This window comes from Syngnathus leptorhynchus, chromosome 12 (genome assembly GCF_054491065.1).
Source record: "Syngnathus leptorhynchus isolate UIUO chromosome 12, UIUO_Slep, whole genome shotgun sequence".
NCBI lineage: Eukaryota > Metazoa > Chordata > Actinopteri > Syngnathiformes > Syngnathidae > Syngnathus > Syngnathus leptorhynchus.
Genome location: NC_141206.1, coordinates 5,164,484 through 5,181,765, shown reverse-complemented (window position 1 = coordinate 5,181,765; position 17,282 = coordinate 5,164,484). Strand labels below are relative to the sequence as shown.

General features: G+C 40.5%; 1 protein-coding gene across 4 annotated transcripts in view; it reads right to left on the bottom strand.

Annotated features, from left to right (window-relative positions):
- klf4 (Kruppel like factor 4) overlaps positions 1 to 17,282 on the bottom strand; it is a 50,427-nt gene that overhangs the window by 16,387 nt on the left and 16,758 nt on the right. For 2 of the 4 annotated variants that reach the window (XM_085925300.1, XM_085925299.1), the window contains exons 5-6: positions 12,731 to 12,863; positions 10,076 to 10,201 (exon numbers count right to left, since the gene is read on the bottom strand). The exons of 1 other annotated variant lie outside the window; for it this stretch is intronic. The gene's annotated coding sequence lies outside the window, so the exon portion shown is untranslated. The remainder of the gene's footprint in view (positions 1 to 10,075; positions 10,202 to 12,730; positions 12,864 to 17,282) is intronic. One more of the 4 variants, XM_085925301.1, reaches the window with a different exon arrangement.

Here is a 17,282-nt window from a genome sequence, read left to right as displayed (position 1 = left end):
ATGGATTTAAAAATACATAATAATAACAATAATTAAAGTTGCGAGCAGCATTTTCTTCCTGGAGAATCATCAAAATGATCATCAAACTTTGACATGATATAATTTTGGGCATGGGTCCTTGAGACTTTTTTATGCGTCCTGTTATGATAGACATGGCCACCCAATTTCGTGTCCATCAGTGAAAGAGGTGTTGGGGAGACAATTTTTTTTTTTAACAAGAATCCTCAAACTAATCATCTAACTTTGCCGCTGTGCTCCGCCCACATCAGGCAAAACTGAATTATCTAAAGTACCTGCTTTTGATTGCGATTTAACTGGATGAAAGTTTTCGAATTCAGCCCAAATTTGCTGCTTCAAATAAAAATAGTCGACTTCCTTGTTCAATACGTCTTGGGGTCCTCTGTTCTGTTATGATCGACACGGTGAGCAAGTTTTGTGTCATTCATTAAAATTGGCGTCACAGGTTTATTTTTCTAACTTTCCGAGAATCCTAGAACTTTGACGCCATACATGCGCCCACGTTCGGTGGTGTAGGCAAAGAAAGCGCCACAATTAAGCGTTGCCCATCTGTCTTGTACAACTACTTCCAACTGGGCCTCATTTGCTTTATTCCCAATAGGACTTCATCAAGTACGAGCCCTGGAGTTCGTCTCAAAAGGCTGCTTCAAATCAAAATGGTGGATGTTTTGTTTACTTTTTATGTATGAAGCCTTGAGACCTTTTCACACATCCTGTTGTGATAGATATTTTTCATTCAAATCAAAACTTTATGAGACAATGTTCAATTAGTTCAGGATGCCTGTTGTCCTTGCATTGGCTCTGTAGTTGTAGCGGCTCAGTGCAACATTTTACAGTCATTTCCGTATTTGGTGTCATTTTATTGTCTTGCTAGGTCAGAGAGGTCAGCTGACCGCCTTTTAACTCAATGCCTTAATGTCCCTCACACAAGATTAAAAACAAAAGGCCTTGCAGACCATTGCCCTTGGAATGTACTTCCCTTTGAACGGACTCTTCAGGGATTTTTTTTTATTGAAGACAAAACACATTGGTGTATACTGTAATGCCAGTAAAATCGGATTATTTACAATTGTATTTCTTTGAATATAATTCGCTTGTATTCGCACTAGTCTGTCAAATGTTACAATTCAGTATTTTTTTCTTCTATATTATCTGTATTTGATGTCATCTACAAAGTATTTTGACTGTGGCAAGCTAAATGCAGGCATTGTGGTAGAGTCAAGACAGTCAAAAGACAAATACACCGATTTCACGGCAATCAAAGATTTTTCAAACTTGTATGGGAAAAATCACACCCAAAAATGTCATTTTATTGTTTTGACTCAAACCAGTGGTTTCATCATTTTTACACAAACGTTGCTCAAGTTTTTGATGGCAACAGTTTCACCCTGTGACGGATTATTTCTATTCCTATAACTTCCTATGGGAATACCCAGGGCTAAAACACCATTGCAATCTCAGAGGTTATGCTGTATTGCTAAATACACTAGGCGATTCTTTGGCCCATTTAATCAGATCTATCTAAAGAAACTTTACACATGCATCCCACGCTTGGATCCGGCTTGTGTAACTGCCCGTCAAACTTTTTTTCTTCTTCTTCCTCGCCTATTTTATTTTAATGCGTCACCGCAAAGTTGCAGAAGGGCGGGAGAGCCCGTGCGTGTGTGTGTGTGTGTGTGTGTAAGGGGGTGCACCCTCCCCTCCCTGTGTGAGTCATTGTGATGTGTGCGTAAGCAAACTGGAGTAGTATTCCATTGCTCGTGCCATTATGATGCCGCTTGCGTGTTTATTGTCACCGCGCCGCCAGGCTGCCGTAAACCTTGGCTCACTAGGAATTTTGCCTCACATTAGCTTTTGAACAAGATTGGCACATTGGCCCAAAGAGAAGCATGCGTTGGAAAGAGAAAGACGAATCATTTGGTACTCGCTCGTTCGTTGAAGGGCCGCTTGAGTGTTTGGGTCTCTGTAGTATTATGTCAGCCCTGAAGCCTTATTAAGCCCGCAAGTAGGGTGTTAGCTCCATTATAACGTCACACTGCAGCCATGCCAGCACTACAGCACGACAAAGCATTCAAAATCAGAATGTGGAACCCAAATCGAATGTGGTCCATGTTTAGCTCAGAGTTCTCGGGTACAGGGTTCAATGTAGGCAGTGTAGTCTGCCTCACAGCCGAGAAGCTCTCTGTTTGACTCTTTAATAGTCAAACAGTTTAAAACGATGAAAGCGTCACTGCAACGACTTAGTCTTTTACACTTTTACGTGTCATTTCCAGCAGTAAGAGCCGCACATCCACCAGCCCCCCCCCCCCCTAAATATGCACTCCATTTTAAAATGTGGCCAGCGTATGAATAATTTTGGGTGACTGTAAATTATTGTAGCCCACGTTGCTTAAAAAAACATTTCACAGGGAAAAAAGTCAAAACGAGGAAGTGAGTTTCATGCTTTTTCCGAGCTATTTCATTCTCGGACCCTTGTGTGAAAAAACTCTTTTGAGCTTTTATGGTTCTGCAAATATGGCCAAGCCCAATAAAAATTCAATATAAAAATGCTCCACTTAAACATTAAACTCATACATATAAAGCACTAGACTTGAAAATATAGCCCACAATTAATTCATATGACGGCCATACACTAAAAGTTAAAAGTGACTTTTTATTTGATAATATTCTGTATAAAAACAGAAATAAGGTGTCAAAAGATGGTAAGAATGTCAGACGGTCATTAAGAGATCAACCTGCTAAGTGAATTTGAAAGCCGTTTGCTAACCAAAACAACAGCATCTAAGGTTGTTGTTTTTTTTATCGGTCTTTTATTGCATGATGTGAAAAAGTTCTCTGCATGTGAATGTGATTTTACATTTTTAATGAACCCCTCCAAAATTACATATTTTTACAAATTATTAAAGTAGGGGGAGATTTAAACATATGAAGGTTCATTCTGAAAATGCACGAATAGATAACCCGTTCAACACATTGAAAAAAACTAAATGGAAATCTGCTTGGCTAAAAAAATCCTATGTTAGCAGTTTTATTTTCTTACATGTCTCTCGAAACATTAAAATTAGTATTTGTCATTCTCTGCGCCAATTAGATGTTTATCGCTGTGTTCCTGCGCCACTCGTTCCATGAACGTCACCAAAACACGGTCACTTAGTCAGTCAGTACCTCATGATGCTAGCCCGGATAATCAGATCAACTTGTAAAAGCGCCACAGTGACAAAAAAAAAGAGGAAAAGTGCACCTTTAGTCACTTCTCAAAGCGACCTTGTGTACCCGCCGTGCAAAAGTCCACTTCTAAAATACACACTGGAGTGTAATCATCATGGTCAGCGGCGTCTAATTGACTCGCTACGTGGCGTACCGGGCCAGTGTGCTCATTATACGACCATTTCCTGTTGTGGGTTCACCGATGAGTGATAAGCACAAAGATAGAGTTTATGTCTTTGGTAATTGCTGGCACCCATTCCAACAGAGGGGAAAAGTGTCTAGGGATAGAGGCAGCTTTTGTGGATTAAGACTGTCTGCAGGTTGTACTTTTTCATGTGAACCTCAAAATAAGTCAAGAGAGGCTTGTTCTCCCTGAACCTAAACATTTGAATTTGGTTTAAAAAGCAACTTTAGTGACTTTAGTGGAAACCTGCTTTTGTTATATACATGTCCCAGGCCCAAAATGTTAACCTACTTTCACCCCGTATCACAGGATGCACTCAGGAAGGGAGGAGCCGGCTGGAGATTGAGCCCGGTCGGCTCACGTCGCTTATTGAGGCGGGAGACGGGTGACCTCGGAGGGGGGCGGCGTCCCCTTCAACCTGATATTATGTAACCCGGTTCCCCGGTTGGCGAGGAAACGCCGAGGACAGACACATCTACCCGTCCTTCTTTCGCAAGGGAGGGCGACTGTTTAGACAGGTCGCAGCTTGGATCTGAATTAGCAGGAAGGAAAGCAAAAGGGAAGGGAGCGACGGATAAGAACGCTGCCACTTGGTTTATTTTAGCCTCTTGACCGCGACTAAATCGTGCATCTTGTAGCAGCACTCCAGAGCGTTTTTTTTTTTTTTTTAACAAAGGTTAGGTTTCACGTAAAGCAATGGAGAGACCAGGGAGACTTGCTATGGATCTAGAAATCAGCCAATCCAAGAAGTATTTCAAGGAAATTTAGAATATTTACTCTTAGCCCCAAGAAAAATGGGCACAGACGGAAAAATGTCCAATAGTTTAAAGGGAATACAACAAAGAGAAGTGAAAGTTAATGTAGTGTTTGGCTTTCTCTTCCTCTGATTGGCCTTGTCGTTGTGACATTGAAACATTCCTCAAAGTGCTCTGCCCTGTCCCATCTTTTGTTGTCTGCCGTCTAACAGGTGACTGGCAAGCACTTCTTGTTTGTCTGCCCGAGGCAAAGGGGTGGCTCAGTCTGGCCATAAAAAGACAATTACTGTAACAGGAAGTTGGTGGTTTAGACATCATCAAACAGTGACAAACTAAAAATCCGAATCTCTTCACATTCCACCGTTCACTCTTCAAAATGTCTCCCAAGTACAGGATGTGTGCCCTTGCTAAGGTCCCCCCGACTCCAGACAGCACACCATCTATTCAGCCACAGTGGGATGCGGTGGCCATTGCCAAACATTTTGACGTGCGAATGGCAAGGGATGCGAATTAATTAGCATCTGGCACAGGATCAAGCAGCGCCGCCTGGCCTAAAAGTCTTTCATTTTCAGTTTCGAGTCAGCACAGACTGAGCACCCCCCCCCTTTAGTCTCAAATTGATGTTTTGGTAGCCGTTACTTCATGCAGGTGCTTGACCTTCAGAGTAAAAAACGCTGTTTTCTCTGAGCTCAACTTGACATGCCCAACTTGCAACACACTCCGAAACCTGGACGACTTGGTCTACCAGTGACAAGAACTAGACAGCAATGTTGATAGCTGGGAGGGGGAAAGGGATTTAGGACCTGGTGTCCATGGAGAGCGTTCCTGAGCCTTCGCCCCTTTCCTCGCATATTATTTTCCTTTAATTTACAAACCAGCACAGTTCATAGACCATAATCTGGATTTATTCTCCTGGTTCATTGCAGGAGAGTAGTCCAAACAATGGGAACCACCATCACCTCGCAAATAGACAGTCTTGAACTGTATCAGCAAAGCAGTCCGTTTACTGTAACATATTTTTTTGATTTTTCTGAAGGCGTACATGAGATTCCAGAAAAACATACAAGTTTTAATCTGCGCAGACTCACACTGCAGGCGAGACTGTCTCACTTTCATATAAACATTTTACCATTGTGCTGCCCAGCGTTGTTTTACTGATCTGCGCCAATACTGGCAGTTATTTTTCTTTCTTTGACGCTGGGCTCTGAAAGCGGAGGCTTATAAAAGTCAATTACACGTCTATAAAGTTAACTTGTGGGGTTTGCGAGGCCATGTTTGCGATTGCGTCATCGCGGCAGGGAAAAGAAAATCCAAATTATGTAACTAACGTAAGTCGCAGTAGGCAGACTAGCCCAACCTGCTTGCTTCCCACGATCTAGTTATCTCGGCTGGATTTATTTTGCAGGTCCAAGTACCCAATACTGATTTAACGCTAAATTTAATATTTTTGGCCGTTGACACTTTTCTTTCTTTTTTTCAATTGGGTGGGAATTTTCTTGTGGAACAAGAAGACTTCTTCAAAAAGTGCTGTTTGGAATGTTGAGCATTTTGAAGTTAGTCTGAGAGCACAGACAGAAAAAAAAAAAAGATGTTGGTATTTTTGGTATTTGTTAAATAGGTTTCTATGAACCTGGGTATTTTCTCATGGAAAAGGCTGAATTTTGCCAAATGTAGGAGGATTTGAAATGTTGAATTTCTCCAATGTTTTTGTCTCTTGTGAAAAAAATGAGCTGAATATTTTGAGACGATCACACAAATTTTATTTAATCGATTTAGTCTGGACTGACTCTTCTCCCTTATTGATTCATAAATGAGGGTGACATTAATTCACAAGTTGTAATCAAAAACTACTTTGTTGATTTAATGATGGCCACACCTATGATATAACATATTTCAACCTTGCTTTTGCTGTGTTTTGGATTTACGGCAAGCGTTTTCGAAATGTCTATGTTTTCTAAATGTCTGTTTTTCTTTGGCTTGACGTACGTATGCGTCACTGATTGATGTACTTTGTCGTCATCGAAATGGTATTGATAAAGACTATCCAATGAAGTCTATCTCTGCAGTCGCATTGGCACAAGTCAAAGTCTGGATTTTGATCCACATTTGGAAGATTCCAGTCCAAAGATATCAAATTTCATTCCGTTTTTTTTTTTTTTTGTCCCCTATTCATTTTACCATGCTGCATATTTGCATCGTCCCACTTGCGGGGAATTAATTTATTTGGACCCTGCAGAGACTGAAACGGGAAAATAAATACCATCATAACTTAGTGATGACTATTAATGATCCTCTATTTCTGAGTTCTCACACCGCCTGTTTTAAACAGCAGCTCTTTGAACCAGCAAACTTGTCGGGCCTAACTTTTATACCTGTATTCAAAGTAATTTGTGATTTAATTGTTCCAACAGGTAGTAGCTACTTAATCGAACACTACCCTAATTCCGATCTTAAAATAGCCAATCTCACGTGTTTTTTTCTTTTTATGCTAACATAACACATCGCAATTGCTTCACTTGAGTGCAAAAAAAACCATGTAATACTTTTGGTTTTGTTTAGTTTGACAGTATCCTTCAGTTGAGCTCAATACACGTTGGGAAACACTGACGTAAAGAATGCGATGTAAAAAAAAGTCCTTTTGTCCTTGACTTGTAACACAACATATTTTTTCCACTTGTCACTCCTTGTGACAATAAAAGTGATGTTAATGATGACCTACTTATGTGCTTTCACCCACTTGTGACTCACCAGCAATCCTAAAACAGGTTTCCCCGTTCTTCTCCCGTGACTTCACCCACGTCCGACTTGCCGCGATATGCCCTTTTTCCTACAGGACAGTAAATTGCTCGCGCTATTCTGAGCAAGCACGGTACAGTATCGGCGTGTCTTACGTCACACGTGCACTCGGCCACCTTCTTTTGTAACTTTCTTGTCTGCATTGCTATATCTCTTGAGGTCCAATGGACTGCGTGGGAGGATTGGGATGCAATTTACTGCCACAAGGAGGCTGATCAAAGTCCAAGCAAAAGAAGCAGCGCCTTACCTTTACGTTTACAGTGGAAAAAACATGTTTACGGGATCTACTGTTTCGTCGTTTTATTGTAGACTCGCTGTCTGGAAGTGGCACTGAAGTTTCCGTTGACCTACATTGTCTGCATAGCAAAAGAGATGCCCTTTGTACCTTAAAGTGGAATTATGCTCTAATGTGACATCCCGAGAGGGTCAAAATGAAGAATTTGAAACATCTTTAGGACTTCAGCCATTAAGACCCTGTTAATTAAGTGTAGCACTCAGTAGGACATACCTCGCCCAAGGCTAAACTATCCAGGCATTCATCATGTGACATGAAAGAGAATATGTTAACTACGATGAAAAATGTATTCCTGGAACTGAGCCACAATCAATTGGCACACGCACTTACACAAAAAAAAAAGCAAAATTTACTTGAAAAGAACCTAGGAAAGTTTTTCCGTTCAAAAATTCAAAGTAAATTTTACAAAGAGAGATTTGGAGTAGGTAGTTTGTTTGGAAAAAAATGTGTTGAGCATTGTACCCACATCCTGGTCGAAAAACAGCCACTCTACCGCCTCCACGATGCCTCCCCTGCTGTCTGATACTCGTCAAACTTTTCTTTCCTAGTTTTTTAATTTTTCAACTAAATTTCACCCACCATTTTTTTAACAGTGATTTCTCATGATATTGCATAGGAGGTTATATTTACATGCGCACGCACACACAATTTGGAATTTTAGTATTTAGTACTCAGTTCAGTGGATAGTGAATCAACAGTACCTCTGCTGGTGGCAGACTCAAATTTCATCATGATTAATCAATTCTACACAATGAACTGAATTTCTTTGATGGATTATATGTCCACCCAGAGGAGCTTGTTTTGTTGTTAGCAACATTTACTCTAATAATATAGTCTAACTTTTGCTGCATGTTCAACTTTTTCCCCTGGACTTCCTTCGTCTTTTCCTCCCACGACACAAACGTAACAGCGAGGGTCCGTCCAAACATCTGATTGAGTGCACAAAGCCTCAGTGGACTCACTGCATACTTGCGCCCTGCCCTAACACACACACACACACACATAGGCGCACGCACACACAATAAAACATTCCCCTTCTCAGCTGCTTGTCAGGCTGCCACGCCCGACCCGCATGACATCAGCCTGTGATGTCATCAAGGGACCAGCGGCATCCAGTGCAACTTCATCATCAACAGCATCATCACCATCCTCATCATCATCGTCGTCCTTTGGCAATGGTGGACGAGTTTGGATGGGAGGCAGCTGGATTTTAATGACTCCTTCACACATGTCAGTGTGTGCGTACATGGGTGCAAGTGACATATGTGTTTTGGATTACAAGGACGTATTTTGGGGACTGCTCGGTCCCGATAATAACATTTGCAGTTTGTGTGCATACATGTGTGTGTATGTTCAGGTATTTCTAGTCTCATGGGGACAAAGTTTGGGGATTGGACCCTGCCTTCTTTTTTCTATGACACTATATCTCTTCCATGTTGCACTGAAGGCTCAAAAGTTGAAATTTGGACTTACCTGTATACTGTAAACCTCTAAAAATGTACATTCGGGCGCAAGTGATGATCCATGTAGTGCACTATTTATTTGTGCGAGTGTGTATGCCTGCGTGTGTGCGTCAAAAAAGGGCCAAAAGGCGCAATTAGGCTGATTCTATCAACATGAGTGTGGCTTTCCTTTGGCTATTTAGTGTTGTTTATATTTGTAGTGTGCTTTTTGGACGCATTCACATTGTGCTGATCTTTCCGTTTCCAACACAAAGTTATTATTGATTTGGCTTCAAGTGAGAACGAAGGGTGAAAAGGAGAACAGATGGTGAGAGGAAAGCGAGTCCACTGAATGGCATCCATGGGATGGGGGAGGATTATGACGTTTACAAATTATTTTGAGGTTTAATAGTCACATGGAATTCCAACCATACTGAATAGGAAAGTTGTAACCAAGAATTCTAACAACATTAAATGTTAGGTCCACCTACACACGCTAATGTAAGCCAATACAAGCATTGTATTAAAGCCTTTAAAAGTTAATTACACTCACTTTGGTGTTAGGTTTGGATGTATTTTTATTTATTTATTATCATATTTGCCACATTCTATGACATTATTATTTGCCTATTTATTTATTTGGGTTACTTGCTTATTACTTATTCGTTGCTCTTGTCTGTTCGTTTTTACTCTTTGTGCTATTTGATTGTGGGTGTTGTGTACTGTGTCTAGTCACCGTGGGATGGTGGGAAACGTAATTTCGATCTCTTTGTGTGCCTTAACATGTGAAGAAATTGACAATAAAGCGGACTTTGACTTTGTATACTTTTTTGGGGCTAAAGACAGAACTTGCCTTGGAACTTAATTGGATTGAGGCCTCTGACACATAATTAGAGTGAGACTTTTGATTGAATTTTAATGCACATTTCTAACTGAGTTCTTTGCAGACTCAAAATTTAAGCTTTGTCAACCCCTGACAGTATATGAATAGGGAATATTCTGGCTAGGTTGAATTTTCCTTCTGCGTGGTTGATTCGGTTCCACGACCATGTGTCAATCACAATATGACAAGCAGGAGTTCACTCTTGCTGTTCTTATCAAATGTAAAAGGTAGTTTAGAAAAATTGAACATGTTATAAATATAAGTCAAACTAGATACTCTTATAGTAAAGTTTTTTTTCACATTTGCATGGATGTCACGGAAAATGCGCCTCTCATTTGATGCGAGTGTTTATCAAAGCTTATCATGAGCCTTGCGGCGAGCCTTGGAAACCACCGCAAAATGCTTGCAACACGCTCATGGCACTCATCCCAGTTCCCGGTCAGACAGACAGACAGTCAAGATAGACAAGACAGTTTCAATGAGCAAGTCACCAACCTCAAAGCCGGTGACGACATCCTGATTCTTAATTCGCCGCTCGAGTCAACTTAACGCCACAAGCTCTGGTCAAATCTTCTCCAGATGTTGTTGAGATAAAGTAAGAATATCCTTCATGCTGTAATCCTGTAATGTGACAGATAAACATCACTTTTAAGGACTATTTGCTGGCCCGGCTAAAGCAAACTTTACACATACGGATGGGGCCAAATTGAAGTATTTCTTGATTATCGTAGGTCGGTATGTGTGGACCCATCTTTGAATGATAAAACCTGTCAACAGCAAATTTTAATCTTGTGCGTTTGGTGCGTAAAAGGATTTTTCCTCCACGATTTGTTTTGGAAAAGGTCACACTTTAATGGGAAGAGACATCGTTATGTGTGCGAGACCACACATACTGATTTCGGAGGGTTTCACCACATCAAAAAGATGTTGACAGAATGAAATTTAAGGAATTTAAGCTAAAGCTCAATGGGTGTTTACGTATCATACAAAAAGTTGGCATGATAATAATCGTGTGTATGTACCCTGTTAAAGACGGACGTTTCTGGCTCTAGATGTTAAACGGGTATATGTGTGTACCAGCTTTAGATGTTAAAAAAATGGTACGTATGTAACCGCGTATGAGAGATGTATGTGTGTACCCAGCATTAAACTTTGCTGTCATCGTACCCACGACCTCTAGCCCAGTTTAAAGCATAGCGTCTTCTACCTTGCATGCCAAATATGCAGAACCTCAAAGGGGAAATCCTGCATTTTCAGCTGACTTGGACAGCAGGAATCCTCAGTGATGGATGTTTCGCATTAGGGCAATAAAGTGGACTGGAAGAATCCACATTGGATCAATAGCAGCGGGGGCAGGCGGCATGCCAAAGCGTGTCGTTAGCCGCGTATTCATTTTGGCAGCGGCCGGCCCCGCATTGTGATCGCAGCGGTTTCTAGAGGCGTGTTTACCAAAACAAAGATGTCGCATTAGTGGTTCCAGAGCTGCGTGCTGACGTCGGAGAAGGCCTCCACGGAACGTACACATGTGGCGATTCGAGGTCACGTCACTCTTGTGAGCGCGCTTCGCCATGGAATGCTTCCCAAGAACCATTCCGCATTAAGGATTGCGGGCGCAGAAAAAGCCTGACGATGAAGCCGCCATCTGGACTCTGGATCCGATGTCGGCGATATCTCGCTCCAAATACAAGACATGTGTCAAAATGTTCCTCGGCCATTGACCCTTAATCGCATTTACTGAACACACACACGTTGACGTCGCGGTGTGGGCGGGCATTGCGGCTCTGACGGACGTTGGTGTATTGTTATCTGTTTTCTTTACAGCTCACAAGGAGTTTATTGTATCCCACCGGGATACCTTGGACTTCATGTCAATCCTGTGGAGAGTTTGTGTGAATGTGTTGAAAACTGGACTTGAGATCTGCACGTGAACCAAAATTGGTGTCCACTGATCATTTCTACGTTTTGACAGTAATAAAAACAATCTCACTGTCATTCTTTTAACCTGGAATTTCATAAAATGAGCCAAAATACTTACAGAGAATACATAAGAAATATTTAAAAACATAATTCTTCTGAACTGTTGGGCCTAATGAGTTTGTGTACACAGAGGCTGTTTCGGGTCAATTTTGTCAGACAACTTTCACACTAGTATTCTTGAAACTGAAACTGTACATTCCATAAATGTGCATATTTTTATGGGACAGACATGGGAGTTAGAAATAATCCCAAAAAGTGTCTGTATCCCCGCTACATTTGTTCACACAGAAACATGCATCTGCTGGTCTTTGAAGGGTCACGGGGGAATCTTGAAACATGGAAAGAGTAAAACATCATAAGAAGGATCATACATACGTATGACTCATATAGAGGTCAGAGGGGGCCTTTAGATAGGCACAAGATCTGCACCTGCAAAAACAAGTGACTGCGATGTAGTAAATAAAACTGTAAATGACCTTTTCTCTAAAAGCTTGAGTAACGATTAATCGTCTATTTATTGTCAGACAGAGTCATTCCCTGTCTGACATTAATTCAATTTTGAAAAGATATTCTGATGAGGATTTTAATCCAGAAAATTACAGGGAGCCTATTTCTGGCCCTGGTCAAAACTGACCTGAAACATAGTGCAGGGAATTTGAGCAGTATGAAATCTTCTGCTCAAATCATTATGTTCACAATCCAAGGTTGTCAGCACTTGGTTTATTAAATCAAAGCAACACAGATTGGTTCCTCTCCTGACCGTTTTGAGTGATTATGCTATGAGGTCTTTTGTTTTGGACTAAAATCAAGCTTTTAATTGTCTTTGCCTTCCGAGTTTGTCTTGATTTATACAGTAGTAACAATTTTTCCCATTATAAGTGCTCATGATTTTATGAGGTTTCTTTTAAACTGAAATCAAACTTTTATTGTCAAGCACTTTACACAGAAATATTACGCTGATTATCCATGGTTGTTGCCATTTTACACAATGAATTAAAGCAAAGTGAGGCTGATCTATTTCCTTTGCTTGTCGTCAAAACAGTCAAAGCCTGAAATGAAACCTTGATCATCAATCGTATGCAAAACTTTCTGATTTTCCAACGTTGCTACCGCCTTGTTTATTAAAACAAAATAACTGAAATTGTAGGTCGTCGATGGATTAGGGGTACTCACCTGACTTGTGTGTGGGTAGCGTGGGTTCAAGTCCAGCTCAGTGACAGTGTGCACGGCTGGTTGATTCTCTTTGTATATGCCCTGTGGCTGGCTGGCTAAGTGTAGTTTCATTTTCATCATACCTGGGACACCCCTAAAAAAAGATTAGTAGTGTTGAAAATGGATGGATAGGAATCATCTCTCTTTTTGACTGCCTTGCGTCTGAATTTTATTTCGGTGCATTTCGAATGCGATCCGGGATAAGTTCTGCTCATGTCTGACCGAGCAAACAAGAGCATGTCGGGTTATCGCGAGAACATCTCTGCATCGATGAATAATGTTATCTCGTACGATCCCTTAGATTCCAGCCGACGGCCACCCGAGCCGTGAAGCCTCGGACGGTTGAGGTGAGAGTTCACGTTGACACTTATTATGTGCTGATTAAGATGTACGATGACCCCTCGACCCTCCCCGTAAATGGAAAGCACGTGTGGGCAAATGGCAACACTAATAAAACTGTGACGAGTGTTCATACAACGTCTGTTTGCTCCGGATTACATGAAAAGAAAGCTATGTCTTTGTCTTCTCTCCGTTTTCCCTCCTGATGCTTTTGTTTATGTCTGTAATATTCTCTTGTCTTGGCGTCAGTGAGCAGTTGTTCTTGTTAAATAAATGAATGCAAAATGCAGAAGACAATATTGCTGACTTTCCAAAAGTCATTCACTGCCAGCCATTTTGACTCATCTTTCAAGATCCAATGAATTTGACAAAATAAGAAGCGAACCTAACCAAAGGAGAGAGGAGACACTCTTCTTTTAATGTGGCGAGGGCAAAGGCTCTGTTCTTAAGTAATCAGCAGTCAGTTTTTTCGTGAAACAAAACATGTCAAGTGGATAAGTGACTTGGACTCTGAATATTTTATCATTTAGTGACACCTCAAACTATGAAACAATGACATTGACTCAGCATATAGCATTTTGCTTCCTCGTAGTTGATGTGACAGTCATCACTTCATTTTTATCTTCTACTTAAAAGAGATGCTGATCTCAACACTGTCATGACATCGACAGGCAACCGTTAGTCATTACAGTGGTTTACTAACGTAAATTTCATAGAGGAGAAAATTGGACGGATGATTCCATCATAACATAAAGCATGAAAAGGGTCTTGGGACAAACGAGGTTGTTCGCCCAAGAGAGCCCCAATCAAAAGCTGGCATCCTAGAAACGTAAGGTGATGCTAAATTGTGTCATTTTTTTTGCCTGTGCTCGAGATTCCAACTGACACCAGATTGACTGAAGATATTCTTCTATTCCTTCCCATTTCCAGTTGAGTAAAAAATACCCGGAATACCATACTCTGTCAGAACTCATTGTGGGTGGAAAGAGTGAATATTTTCTTCAGGAAGTGATGGCTGTAATTTTGGAGGAAGGGTCCGTAATCGTCGACCGCCTCTCATGTTCTATCTTTAGTTAGCGTTAAAACGTTGGTGAAGTTCTCCAACACATTGAAGGGGTGTTTTTCCCCACCACAGCAGCAGGGTTAGCTAGAGGAAGGAAGAAGCCGGTGGTTTTTCGTGCTGAAGCAACATGGTGGAAAGTGAGGGTGTTGTGGTTTGGGGGTGCTCAGGGGGATGGCAGCGAGTGCGGCCTTAAACTCTGGTGACCCCCGGGTTTAATTCCTTGCGCATACCAAGTCGTAATCCACTGCCAGAGACGTTTCCGTCCAGCTTTATTTTTTTTTTTTTCTGAAATATTCACCATTGAAACATCTCAAACCTTCATTTGAGATCAGAATCATGCTTTTGTTTTAACAACATAAGGTATATGTTTTTTGAAGTTGTACTCGTACATTTATTTAGTTAGTTTAACCGCGTGACACCACGTACCATAAACCGTCACAGTTTCACGCTAACTAAAATATCATCGCTTCGTTTTTGGCTGCGGTCTAAGGAGGAAGTACGCGTGTTTTGACGGACAGCTTTGGCGGCTAATGGACATAAACATCGGTTCATTGGTTATTTTGCGACATACTTTCAACAGTAGAATGTGAACGATCTCATAAACAGTCAAAATGGTCACAAAATGGATTCGACAATACTTACAGCGCCTCCAGTAAGGAGTCACGGGCCTGGCCCTTTTCCACATTTTCTGCCCGATTCCAAATTTTTTATAAATTGATCCCACAATTTCACAGCTGAATGACAAAGTAATTTTTTTTTTCATGTGGTCATTAAGGGGTGCTGTGTGTAGAATTTTGAGACGAAAATGAATTTAATCCATTTTGGCACTGTGATATAACTCAATGTGGAAAAAGGAAAACCCAGTGAATGCTTTCCAGATGCACTGTATACTTTTATCTGGCATTGATAATGGATTTAATTATACTGTAATTTGTTATTTTAAATGATAACGTTACGGAACACCATCCATCCATTTTTTATACCACTTATCCCCATTAGTGTCACAGGGTCGCTGGAACCTTCCCAGATGTGAGTATGCATCCCTATGCGTGTATGTTTATATACTGAGAAAATACAGTGTTCGTTGTTGTATACTTATTATGCAAATATTTCAAAATGGTCATAGTCATACTTTCTTTTTCTCTCTCAAGTAAAACTATATCAAGCTATTTTCACACGGTATCGATAATGAGTGGAGGCGGGTCTATATTGAGGCGAATTGCTCTCATTAGGCAACCTGAGTGCTGTCTAACCAGCCATCCAACCAGTTGAACCGGACTGATCAAACATCTTTTGTAGCCTGAGCGCATTGCTTGGTCACGTGGTAACATTACCGCCAACTGCAGTGCTGCGATGACGAAATAAGAGCGTTCGGTTTGATTGATGTCAGTCAGACGGCGGCCGAGGCAAATGTTGATATAAGCACGATTCATTTGGATGCGTTTGTTCTCCGATAAGATTGCGACACTGATTTATGCCAGTGCTTGAATTCCTCCACTGTGATAATTTCAGCGCAATCTACTCTATCTGAAACACTGCTCTCGAATATACTGTAGTGACACATTTGACAATAATTATGTCCCCCTGGAGAAAGCAATTTAACAAAAGCCTATGAATCCTTGTTAACTACGACTGGCTGTGTTCTTTTGATGCTAATGCACTGCAGCCTCGACCGAGTTCTTCTTTTAGGACTTATAATTATAACACAGTCTGTTCTGTTTGTTAAATTTCAAGACGTTCTTTTTCGTTTGGAAATAATAATAAGTCAATTCATTCCTTCTGTCGCCATCATAAAACCTTTATTAACTGTACAGACCATGTTTGAACTCATATTTTAACATCACTGTCACATGAGTGCAAACACAAGCTGACCACTTTAAAATAAAGATTCAATGGGAAAAATGCTGTGTGATTTACGCAATTTTATTTCACCAAATGGTTGCATGAAAAAAAGCATCTGGATCCAAATGCATTTTAAAGTAGACTTATAAAATGTATCTTGATCCAGATGATCCTTTTCATGCAACTACTTGAAGAAATGAAACCAAGTAAATGCAACGTTATTTTTTCTGTACAAATGTCATAAAAATGTAGAAATTTGATAACCACCGCATTAAAAACGCTATAAAGTCAGTAAATTTCTAGTCACCTTTCCTAAATCTTTTATAGGTCTCTAAGTAATCCATAAGTTTTGTTTTTTCATTGCTATCTGTCTAAGAGTGTTAAAACAGGCAGTTTATTACCCTCTTTTTGGAATGACAACAAAAAAGACAATTTCATCCCTAAAAAATAATGTATGCAAGCATAAAACATTGCTGTATAATGAAAGAAAAATAAGTATAACTTTTCTTAAGTGTGCACAAAATGATTTAATGTTACACGACATTACATAACTGTCATGTGTTCATGTAAAACCGAGCTCACCCCACCTAAAATGGAATAAAACAAAAACATATTTTCATTGTGTTTGATTATGGAGGTTCCCTCATACTGTATGTTTTGGAGCTTCTTTTCTAATAGGATTCTGGATTGTTCTTTAAAAATGCTCCCCTCCCATCCCCCCAATACAATTTATAGTCGGTCATTAGAGGACTGACCCGATCATCATGGAAGATGAGCATCAGATCCAAATGTTGTTGTGACTCATTGTTCACATCCACCCTCATTTTGACAAAAAAGAAAGTTTTTTGGTTCGGTTCTGTTACCTTCCTAACAACGACGTGAGGACTTCCCGTAACGAGCCTTCAAGAAAGAACGCATGGTGTTCTTCAAGAATTTTCACCCCTGTTTAACTTTTCCAAAGTCTCATTTCATCATTATGGCATTTTTTTTGGGGGGGAGGGGCAAATTTTGCAATTTTAAACAATAATTAGAAAGAAAAAAAAGAAGTTAAATTGTCAAGCTGTACAAGACGAAATATTTCTCACAAAAAAAAGCCCCTTTTTTCACTGATATTTACTATACTTTGGTAGTTGGTATACACAGACGTCTAGTTTCCCAGCCAAAGGAAACGACGCTGACATTGACGTTACGAAAGCAGAAGTAGACTCACTGGTGTCCACGCAGAAAATTCTCTAACCCTCAATCAACCTCGTCGGTCAGCAGCCAAGG